Here is a 12,127-nt window from a genome sequence, read left to right as displayed (position 1 = left end):
GGACCTCACTATGTTGTCTGGATTGGTTCAAACTCATTAGCAATCACCTGCCTCAGCCTCCTCAACTCTGGAATTAAAGGCATATATCACGCACATCCAGCATGTTCCTTTTTTTTTTTTATCTACTGAAGTTTACAAAAAAAAATTTTTTTTTTTTTTTTTGGTTTCTTTAGACAGGGTTTCTCTATGTAACGGAACCCTGGCTGTCCTAGACTCACTTTGTAGACCAGGTTGGTCTCGAACTCAGATATCTGCATATATCTTCTGAGTTCCGGGATTAAAGGTGTGCCCTGCCACACCTGGCTTAAAGGTTTATAATATTTAAGATAGATATTTTATTAGATATTTTCTTGAGTTCTTTCAGGCTAGTCTGGCCTATTTATTTTTCTCCTAAGTGTTAGAATCTAGTATTTAATTATACATATTGTAGCCAGACTTTTGGTTACTTTGTGGGTTTTTTCTTCCACCCTTTCAACCCCCTAACATCAAATAGGGGAGAGAAAAAGGATAGAGTCGACAATTCTCTGCTTCCACGGTAGGCTCTGGGGACTGGCTCAGGCTGTGTGTCTGGCCTGTGCTGTGCCAGCTGGCCTTTTGCTTATGTAGATATTTTCACCTGAATTCTCACTGTATTTGTGATGATCTTGGATGTTATAGACTGATAGTTAAACTATCTACAGTGGGAGTAATTTTACTTCCTCCTATTCTTACATTTTTGTTTTGCCTGTGTGACTGCGTTGGCCTGCCTGGGCTGTGCTGTTCCTGTCTTAAGTGAAAATTCTAACAGTTGTAAACTAAGTCAGATTCTAGCCTTTTTTTTTTTTTTTTAGATGGATACATTTCATCCTGTTAAGGAAGTAACCATCAAGTGTATGACTCTCTTGCCGGGATTTGGATTTGGTTCCCAGAGTCCACATTGGACAATTCACAAATGTCTGTAACTCCAGGGGAATCTTGACACCCCCTCCTGGCCTTCTTGGGTACTGCATGCATCTGCACATATCCACACTTGTACATATAATTTAAAATAATGAAAAACAAAAATCTAAAACCATGGATTACCTATTAATCCCCACTTCTATCAGGAAAGGATGCTGGGTTTTGTAGAGCGCTTGCTCCATACCTACAAATATGTTAAGGCCTATTACTGTGTTACATGACAAGGTTTCTTTTTTTTCTTTTTTTTCTTTTTGGTTTTTCGAGACAGGGTTTCTCTGTATAGCCCTGGCTGTCCTGGAACTCACTCTGTAAACAAGGCTGGCCTCAAACTCAGAAATCCACCTGCCTCTGCCTCCCAAGTGCTGGGATTAAAGGCATGTGCCACCGCTGCCCAGCTTGACAAAGTTTCTTAATATCAAGGCATCCTTGTTACTCTTGGAATAAATCCCTTTCTGTCCTTTAGTGTCCTGCGCTACCCATCTGGAGACGCTCTTTTGATTGAGTCAACAATCACTGTGGACTGCTCTGCAGGCATCTGCACAGTTGGTAACTGCACACAAAATCCCCTGCCCTGAAAGAAGCAGCTACCAGTTTGATCCCTCCTAGGTATCCCAGCTCTTGGTCCTTCCTGGAATGAAGAATGGACAGGGAGAACTGGAATTTCCCAGCTTAGGAACCTCTGCCTGATTGATTCTCAGCTCAGCCATTTCTAGCTCAGCATCTTGTTTTTGTTAAGTGTCATATTAAAACCCGGAAAGTATAGCCCAAGAGCCTGCATCCTGTACACTATGTTCTGTTTATGCTTTGGAGGATGTCCCAACAGGCTTGGAGTCTCTGGTCTGTTCTCAGTTTGAGAGTCATTGCTGTAATTGTCTCAGGAAGAACAAAAATGTGGGAAAATGGCTAAAGGATCTGACTTGTAAACAAAGAAAAGCCTTTGGGTCCTTGGTCACATCTCAACATGTGACTTTCACTCAGCTGGACGTCCCAGGAGTTAAGACAGCAGGGTAGGGGCTGGAGAGATGGCCCAGAGGTCAAGAATGCAAATTTCTCCTGCAGAGGACCTGAGTTAGGTTCTCAGCACCCGCAAATTCACAACCACACAACTACAGCTCCAGGGAATCCCTCTTCTAGAGCCTGCAGGCACCTATACTCACACACACACACAAGCACACATACTTTTAAAAATTTTAAATCTTCAAAAAGGACAGTGTTTTACTAAGGTACGATAACATGTGCCTGTAATCCCAAGAAATGACAAAGCAGAGGTCTGAGAGTTTGAAGGCAGTCCAGCTACACAGCAAGACCCTGTCCCAAGATCAGAACGAAGAAACGGTTTGAGGTGAAATCACTGCACTGCCCCCGACTAAGACATATTAGTTTTCCCTCCCTCCATTTCCTCATCAGAACTAGAAGGTTGTAAACTCCTCCCTCAGGCTTAGTTGTGGAATGCATCGAGGTTAGAGTTCATGCATGGAAATTCCCCCAGTATGTGGAAGGCTGCCAACAAATGAGGCAAGGAGACTTTGTGTGGCTAGCATACCCAGTAGCGGTTTGGGCTATGTTGATCTATGCCTTCAATGTCCTCTGACTTTGGCTGACTCTACCCTCATATAGACATGTGCAAAGTGTGCTGAGACAGGTGATAAGCCAGTTCTCAGGGTCGAAGGTTTTCATTATAAAGCCAAAGAAAAGCATTTAAGAAGATTATTCCCAGGCCTGTATTGATGCCTCCATGGTTTAGAGAACGTTTAGTTCTTCCAGAGGCCCAGAGTTCAGTTCCCAGCACCTACATATGGTGAGTCACAACTGCCCGTAACCCTAATTTTAGGATTCTGATGCCCTCTTTTGGTTTCTGCAGGTATCCCCACACACAGACATTCACATAAATGAAAAATCAGAATTAATCTCTTAAGGGCTGGGGGGAATAGCTCAATACTTAAGAGTGCTTGTTGCGCCGGGCGGTGGTGGTGCACGCCTTTAATCCCAGCACTTGGGAGGCAGAGGCAGGCAGATTTCTGAGTTCGAGGCCAGCCTGTTCTACAGAGTGAATTCCAGGATAGCCAGGGCTACATAGAGAAACCCTGTCTCAGAAAAAAAAAAAAAAAGAAAGTGCTTGTTGCTCTTCCAGAGGACTTGAGTTGTGTTTCTAGCATCCACGTGTGGTTCACAATTGTTTGTAACTCTAGTTCCAGGGAATTTGAGGCCCTTTTCTGGTCTCCATAGGTAGGCATGGAGGACATGGTGGTACAGGTGGGTATATATACATGCATGAATATTTTGTTTACTCTTTCCAATTTGACATATATATGTGTGTGTGTATTAAAATCATATATGATATATTTATTTTATTTATATGAGTACACTGTAGCTGTCTTTAGACACACCAGAAGAGGACATTGAATCCCATTATAGATGGATGTGAGCCACCATGTGGTTGCTGGGAATTGAACTTAGGTCCATTGGAAGAGCAATCAGTGCTCTTAATTGATGAGCCATCTCTCCAGCCCTGACTTTTAGTTTTTTATGTGTGCATGTGTTCATGCACGTGTAGAAGGAAGTGCTTATGCACGTGTGTACACATGCCTATAGGGGCCACAGGTCAAAGCATTTTCCTCTTGCTTTCTACTTGACATGTATTGTGTGTGTGTGGTATATGTGTGTGTGCAGGTGCACATGCTTGTGTATATTTCTGAGGCCAGAGGTTTAATTAAGGCTGGGTGTCTTGCTCCGCTGTTCAGCATGCAGACTGAACACTCATACACAGCTGGGCAGTGGTGGCACATGCCTTTAATCCCAGCACTTGGGAGGCAGAGACATGCAGATTTCTGAGTTCGAGGCCAGCCTGGTCTATGGAGTGAGTTCCAGGACAGCCAGGGCTACACAGAGAAACCCTGTCTCGGAAAAAAAAAAAAAAGAAAGAAAAGAAAAAAAAAAAGAAAAAAAAGAAAAGAAAAAAAAAGAAAAAGAACACTCATATACATACAATAAAAGTATATACATTACAATGTTGAGTTTTTCCTTTTGTGACTGCCTGAGCTGCAGAAAGCAAAGGAATGGGGTTGAAGATCATTCTAGAACATGAATCTATGAGCAAACAGAAACCTCCCAGCTCCTAAGCAAGGCTTCTCTGTGATATTTGGTTCTGGGGGCAGCAGCCCCATGCAAAGGGGCTTGGGCTGCTTTTGAACATCCATGAAGTGGGTCTCTTAGGCAGAGCTCTGAGTGTACCAGGTGACACTTACATCTGAGGAGGTGCAGCAGGCATGCTAGCTAAGGACATATTTGTAAAACATTTTTTAAAAAGATTTATTTATTTTATGCATGTGAGTACACTGTAGCTGTACAGATGGTTGTGAGCCCTCATTTGTTTATTGGGAATTGAATTTTAAGACCTCTGCTTGCTCCGGTCAACCCTGCTCCCTCCTCACTCTGGTCAGCCCCACTCACTCACTCTGGTCAACTCTGCTCCTCAGTCCCTGCTCGCTCCGGCCCAAAGATTTATTTATTATTATACATAAGTACATGGTAGCTGTCTTCAGGCACACCAGAAGAGGGCGTCAGATCTCATTATAGATGGTTGTGAGCCACCATGTGGTTGCTGGGATTTGAACTCAGGACCTTCAGAAGAGCAGTCAGTGCTCTTAACCGCTGAGCCATCTCGCCAGCCCTTTGTAAAACGTTTTTAAGATTTATTTATTGAAGCCGGGCAGCGGTGGCACAGGCCTTTAATCCCAGCACTTGGGAGGTAGAGACAGGCAGATTTCTGAGTTCGAGGCCAGCCTGGTCTACAGAGTGAGTTCCAGGACAGCCAGGGCTACACAGAGAAACCCTGTCTCAAAAACAAAACAAAACAAAACAAAAAAAGATTTATTTATTTTATTATTTTATTCATATGGCTACCCTGCCTGCATGTATGTAAGTGTGCCGTATGCCCGCTTGGTGCCCACCAAGGCCAGAAGAGGGCATCAAGGTTTCAAGCCATCACGTGGGTTCTAGGAATCCAACCTGCATCATTCATCGCAAGAGCAATGAATACTCTTAACTGGTGAGTCAGCTCTCCAGCTCACATGTAGTTTTACATGGTTAGTGAGTATGAGGAAATGGGCCAGGTCAGGCTTGGCAGCACACAGATAGGGCTACTTTCAAATTTCTGGACTATACACCCCAAAAGCTGTTCTGTCAGACTGGAGAGCACGCCAGCCAGGGGGAGGCCTCAGCAGCTCGCTGTTTCCAATGAGCTTGTGTTTATTTTTAAGTTCAGAAGTATAGCTTACTTAAAATAAAGCCTGTAGAACTTACACGTTCAATTTGCTAGCGTGGTACTGTAACACATACTGTGAACTAGACAGCTTATTATAGCAACGCAGCTGTGTTCTCCCACAGGTCTGGAGGCAAGAGATTCTCAACCAAAGTGTCAATAAGGGCTCCGTTCTTTCTGCAGCTTCCTGTGGCCGCAGCAGCTTCTGGTACTTGTGTGTGAACTCTCCATTGGAGTATGGTAGTCTCTGTGTCTCTACGCCCTCTCCCCAGAGCTGGAGGTGGGGTTCACTGCTTTCTGGTAATGGTAACCTGACAATTATGTGACGTTATCCACTCCAGGCAAGACAGTGAACATTCTTAATGTCCCACAAAGTTCTCTTGTGCCCCTTTCTAACCAGCTCCAACCAGCACTGCCCATCCTGGGTAACTACAGTTGGTATCTATGACTATAGATAAGCTTAAAAAACCTATTCTTACATTCCAGTAAAAGCAATTACAGACTATGTGATCTTTTACATCTGGCTTCTTTTTCAGATGCTTTTGAGCTTCACTCGTCCTGTAGCTTGAGTTGGAAGCTTGTTCCTTTTGATCGTTGTGTAGTAGACCATGGGATCGTTACAGCACCTTTTTTTTTTTTTTTTTCCTTTTGGTTTTTCTGAGACAGGGTTTCTCTGTGTAGCCCTGGCTGTCCTGGAACTCACTCTGTAGACCAGGCTGTCCTCGAACTCAGAAATCCGCCTGCCTCTGCCTCACAAGTGCTGGGATCAAAGGCGTGCGCCACCACTGCCCGGCTTGTTACAGCACCCTTTATATGTCCTGTCTTCCAGGGTAGTATGTGGGTTACTTTCTGTTTGAGGAACTGTATTAAGTCAGTTACATTACTTGTTGCTATGACAGAAAGAAAGGTTTATTTTGTCTTGCAGTTCAGTGGTACAGATGGGGAAGCCATGGCGGCCAGAGCATGAGGTGACTGGTCCTGTTGTATCCTCAGTCTGGACACAGAGAGGTGGATGGTGCTGTTCAAATCCCTCTCCCCTTTTTATTCAGTGGAGGATCCAAGACTTCTGGATAGAGCCACTCATGTGTAGGGCGGGTCTTCTCACCTCCACTAGCCTAACCTAGGAAAGCCCTTCACCGATGTGATCTGTTTCCATGGTGATGCTAAACCCAGGAAGTTGACAAGATTAACCAGCATGGGCATGCCCTCTATAAAACAAATATAGCAACAAATGCATATTTGTTTTTCAGTTTTACTTTTAGTTTTTTATGTGTGCATGTGTTCATGTGTACATGTGCATGTGTAAGTGAAGATGCCTATGTACATGTGTTCACATGCCTATAGAGGCCACAGGTCAAAGCCAGTTGTCTTCCTCTTGCTTTCCACTTTGTGCTCGTGTGTGTGCATGCATGTGTGCGTGTGCATGTGTGTGTGTGTGTGTGTGGTATATGCACATGTGCGTGTGTACATGCTGGGTGTACTCCTGAGGCCAGGGGTTAAAGCTGAGCGTCTTTCTCTTCTGCCTCTCACCTTATTTCTTGAGCATGAGGCTCTCAGTGAACCTGGAACTCACTGATTTGGCTGAACTGACTGGCTCTTGAGCCCTCTGGGCTCCTCCTGCCTCTATTTTCCCACACTGGGATTTCAGGTGCACGCCACCCAGCTTTTCACGTGAGTGCTGGGATCCAGACTCAGGCACTTATATGCTCACAGGACAGGTACTCTAGTTCTGGTCATCTCTCCTTTGTTTGTTTGTTTGTTTTTTGTTGTTGTTGTTGTTTTGTTTTTTTGTTTTGTGGGGGTAGGGGAAGAGTGTTTTTTGTTGTGGTGGTGGATTCTCTTTCTGTCATTGTTTGTTTGTTTTTAAGAAAAGGCCTCACTGTGTAGCCCCATCTGCCTAGAACTCTGGACATAGACCAGGCTGGCCTTGCATTCCCGGAGATCTGCCTGGCTCCGCCTCCTGAATGCTGGGATTAAAGGCGTGATCCCAGTGAATGCTGGGATTAAAGGCGTGATCCCAGGATGGCAGAGGCAGGTGGAGATGGTGGTTCTGAGCTGGTATCGTTGGGATCTCTGAGGACACTTTCTTGCCTCCCTATCCCCACTTCCCTACAGTTCCTTAACAATCCCTACATACCACTTCCCATGATGCTGTCTTCCTATTTACTTATAATTCTACTTCCCCATGGCCTGCATGTATCTTTCTGGAATGGTCTCAGGAAGTAGTAGATGCTTCACTAATGTTTTCTGCAGGGGTCATGTCCAAGGTAGACTTTTCAGGACTGCTCCTGAGATCTTCAGCCTTCTCTACCACCAACTTTTAATGAACTGTCTCCATTTATCTCCTGTGACTGGTGGCACCCTGATCCTCTACATCATGTAATTACTTAGACAATTTCCTCACAACATGGCTCATGTGCCATGGCCAGTTTAGATAGTGTTCCATGGATCCTGGATCTTGTTGTAAATAGCACTGAATTTATCTGAGTAGGATGGTGCATACCTATAGTCCCAACATTTGGAGGCTGAGGTAGGGGGATCATAATGTCTAGGCCAGTCTGGGCTACACAAAAACCCCAAACCAGATGTCAAGGTCACTCAGTCGGTAAACACGCTTTCCATGCAAGCCTGGCACCTGACTTCCATCCACAGTGGCAGGATGGGACGGAACCAGTTCCTGAAAGTTGTCCTCTGACCACTCCATATGCCTGCACATGCTCACCCTTAGATGCACACATACAGAGAGACACACGCGTGATAAATAAAACAAAGAGTCAAACACCCACCAACCAGCCAAAGCAAGCGGCAAGGATACACCAAAATATCTTCCTCGTTATTTTTTACCTTTTCTTTTCCAAGATGTAGCTGGTCTCCTGGTGCTGGTGATATTGAGATCCGGGGCTAGATTGTAGTGACTTGTAGGGAAACTGCATTTCTAGACCATTAGAACATCCTTCACTTAGGCTCCTTAGAGTCCTGTCATGCCCACACCTTCAGTCATGGCCACTAACCATCTCCAATGGTTTTGCCAAATGCCTTGAGGGGACCTGGGAACTGATATGCTATGGGAAAGACTCAGCCAGTGTTAACTTTTTTTTAAAAGAGGTATTTGTGTATGTGTGTGTGTGTGTGTATACACACACACAGATATATGTATATATATGTATATATACACATATATATGTATATATAAAATATTATATTATATATATAATATATATGTATATATACACATATATATGTATATATAAAATATTATATTATATATATAATATATATATTTTAAAACATCCCAACCTCAGTGCTAATGTATTTTAACATCTCTTTACTTCCTTTTGGTCCCTGGACCCAGAGGCTTACCTGATAAGAGTCATTCCAGGGGCTGATGAGATGGCTCAGTAGGTAGAGGTGTTCAGCAGCAAGCCAGCTGGTCTAAGTTCAATCTCAGGATCTCCATGGTGGAAGAAGATAATTGACACCCCACTCCACACATGCACTGTGGCATGCACATGCTCCTCCTTAACACGGGTAATAAAAGAATATAATAAAAAATTAACTGTGGCATGGTAGCCTGTGCAGTTAATACCCAGCACCTATGAGGCAAAGGCAGGCAGAGCTCTGTGGTTTCAAGGCCTGTCTGACTTATAAGAGTTCTAGGCCAGTAAGGGCTACACAGTCTAAAAGGAAAGAAATCACTCCAGTGGCTGGGAATATCTGAATAAAGTCAGCGGCAGCGTAGAACCCAGTCAATCTAGGCCTGGGGAGCAGCTGCTTGGAAATAAACCTTATGGGCCTGAATCCTATCAGATATCAGAGGAAAGCCAGATCTAGGTTGAAAGAGCAGTATTTCACTCATCTCAGACAGGTTGGCAAAGCTATGATCTGCTGCTGCCTCAGCTTGCCTCGTGGGAAAGAACCCAACTGGAAAACAAAATGAGTTAGAAGAGGCCACTCAGCAACTCTCCCTGGGTGATGAGAGCATCAACAGTGAGTGCAGACAGCAGGGACTTCCAGCCAAAGTCACACAGCAAATGCCAGAGCTGTGGTTAGCTCTGGACTCAGGCAGGTAGACGTGGAGAGCAGAGCCCTCAAGATGGCTTAGTGGGTAGAGACTACTTGCCTCTCAAACTCAATCCTGGAGACTTGAGTTTGATCCCTGGAACCCATCTAAAGGTGGAAGGAGAGAACAGATCCCATAAAGCTGCCCTCTGATCTTCACACTCTCCTTGTTGGCATGCATGTGCACATACACGTGCACACAGACACATACAGAGAGACACACAAATAGACATACACACATACACAGACACACAGATACACAGACACACCACATACACACACACACACACACATACACACACACACATACACACACACACACACACACACACACACACACACACTAGTAGTAGCAGTAATTGAAAACTGCAGAGGAGCCGCACCATGGTCTTCAGGCAGCAGAACATGGGTCACGTGCTATAGATTAGACTTTCTTTTGGTTTTGGTTTGATTTGGTTTTTCAAGACACAGTTTTTCTGTGTAACAGTCCTGGCTATTCTGGATCTTGCTCTGTAGCCCAAGGTTGACTTGAACTCACAGAGATTATACCTGCCTCTGCCTTCCTAAGTGCTGGGATTCAAGGCATCGCTTACCTTAGATTTGCTTTTTGAGATAGGGTCTCTTTATGTAGCCTACCAAGAACCAAGCAGCATTCAGACCAGAAGTTCAGAGAGTTTCCTATAGCACTGAGTGATGAATGTGTATGTGTGTGTGTGTGTGTGTGTGTGTGTGTGTGTAAGTGGGCATCCGTGGGTGTGTATGCAGGTGCAGATGTCTTGTGTGCACATGCTTAAGAAAGCCAGAGATCAAAGCTAGGTGCCTCCCTCAATTGTACTCCATCTCATTTTTTTTGAGACAGGATCTCTTACTGAATCTGGAGCTCATCCATTTGGCCAGCTCACCTGGCTAGGAAGCCTCAGGATCCTTCCGTTTGTGTTATCCTAGCATTAGTATGACAGGCGCACACACCCTGTGTAGAGCTGGGTGGGTGTTGGTGGTGGGCGGGTGTATGTGTTGTGGGGAGGTCTCTGCAAACACCTGGGCTGGCAAGAAGGAAATCTGCTTCAACCCGAGTCAGGGTTGGTTCAAACTTCTAGAGTCTGACGCCCCGCAGCTTATTTAGGCATATTTAAGCATAGCACATTTTTGGAGAAATATTTCCTCATGATAATGTACACATTCAATCCTGTGTGTACAATAACGCTTGAGACATGATTACATCGAGGCCCTTTACAAACCCATAAAGATGGGTTCTGGTGACACAGAAACAATGTTTAAGATAAGGGTCCAGGGAGAATGACTAAGACAAACATTAAGAGTCCGTGGGAGTCAGGCGTGGCCTACAGGTGGTTCTACAGACAGCACAGAGGTCACCCAGGCCATTGTAAAGGATGTGTGCCGTCTCCCATAAGGATGGGTTCTATAGACTGATAAAGATAAAGATCTGGGGAGAAAAGTCTGGGAGATGCTTGTGTGGCTGGCTCTACAGATCACCAGGCTACTAGCTACCTCTGTTCCCAGCTTTCCAAGTGGAAAACGGATAACTATACCGTTTGTTGAGGAGACAGTCTGATTTCCTTAAGGCCTCTCTGTGAGCACAAGGACCTGGAGTTCTCTAAAACACCTACCCCACACCTGGCTTTAAAACTTTAGGAAAAAAAACCCATTTATTTATTTAATGTATGTGAGTACACTGTCTGCTGTCTTCAGACAAACTTCAGAAGAGGGCACTGGATTCTATTACATATGGTTGCTGGGAATTGAGCTCAGGACTTCTGGAAGATCAGTCAGTGTTCTTAACCACTGAGCCATCTCACCAGCCCTGGCTTTTAATGAAAAAAAATGTATTTCTATTTGTATGAGTGCTTGCATATTTGTGTGCGCACTGCCTGCTTGCCTAATGCCTGCAAAGGCTAGAACTGAATCCCCTGAAACTAGACCTGACAGTTGTTAAGCTACCACATAGGTACTAGGAACTGAACCTGGCCCTTGCAAGAATAGCAAGTTCTCTTAACTATTGGGTCATCGTTAAGTTATTTTCTGAGGTAGGGTTTCATGTAGTCCAGGCTGGCCTGAAACTATATGTAACCTAGGATAACCCTAAATTCCTGGTCCTTCTGCCTCCACTTCCCAAGTGCTGGGATTATTAGGTATGCACTACCATGCTCCATTTATGCAGAGCTAGGGATCAAACCCATGGCCTTGTGCATGCACCACAAGCTCTTTACCAAAGGACTTTTAAGAAAGAGTGAAAGATATGGATTTGCCACTGGATGAGAACTTGTTCAAGAGAACCCGGAAGACCCTGTAGTAGAAGGAAAGTATGGAGACTTCTAGACTTACATCAGCAGGGCAGGAACCTACTAGAAGGAATTCTCATTAGCTTCATGATAACAGAAACCTGAATACAAAAGAGAACAGACACTTTAGAAAATAACCTGGCAGTTTCTTATAGTTCAGTCTCCAGCAACCACATGATTCTGTGTTACTTAGGAGAGAAAAACACTCGCACAGAATGGCCTTCTCCTGGCCCATTTTTCATCAGCATAAAAAATACTGGAGGCCGGGTAACCTATAAAGGAGACCTAATGCCAGGAGAAGCGGTGCATGCAGGGAATCTAGCACTGGGAGGCTGAGGAGGGAGGATCATGAGCCTGAGGCCAACCTGGTTTAGATGGCAAGACTCTATTTAACCCAAACCAGCAAACAATCCAACTGGCCAAAGACAAACAGGAATAAGAAAAGGGAAAGGAGGCCGGGTGGTGGTGGCGCAAGTCTTTAATCCCAGCACTTGGGAGGCAGAGGCAAAGGCAGGCAGATTTCTGAGTTCGAGGCCAGCCTGGTCTACAGAGTGAGTTCCAGGACAGC

At 44.7% G+C, this 12,127-nt stretch overlaps 1 protein-coding gene and 1 long non-coding RNA gene across 3 annotated transcripts in view; one reads left to right on the top strand and one right to left on the bottom strand.

Moving 5' to 3' along the window:
* Il34 (interleukin 34) overlaps window positions 1–12,127 on the top strand; it is a 68,008-nt gene that overhangs the window by 30,739 nt on the left and 25,142 nt on the right. The gene's annotated exons all lie outside the window — the stretch shown is intronic.
* LOC116070181 overlaps window positions 1–12,127 on the bottom strand; it is a 27,585-nt gene that overhangs the window by 4,368 nt on the left and 11,090 nt on the right. Inside the window, exon 3 of the long non-coding RNA XR_004110303.1 lies at window positions 8,561–8,718. This is a non-coding gene — a long non-coding RNA (uncharacterized LOC116070181). The remainder of the gene's footprint in view (window positions 1–8,560; window positions 8,719–12,127) is intronic.

This window comes from Mastomys coucha, unplaced genomic scaffold, assembly GCF_008632895.1.
Source record: "Mastomys coucha isolate ucsf_1 unplaced genomic scaffold, UCSF_Mcou_1 pScaffold22, whole genome shotgun sequence".
Lineage (NCBI taxonomy): Eukaryota > Metazoa > Chordata > Mammalia > Rodentia > Muridae > Mastomys > Mastomys coucha.
Note: the sequence above shows the minus strand (reverse complement) of the source record. Positions and strands in the feature narration are given on the sequence as shown.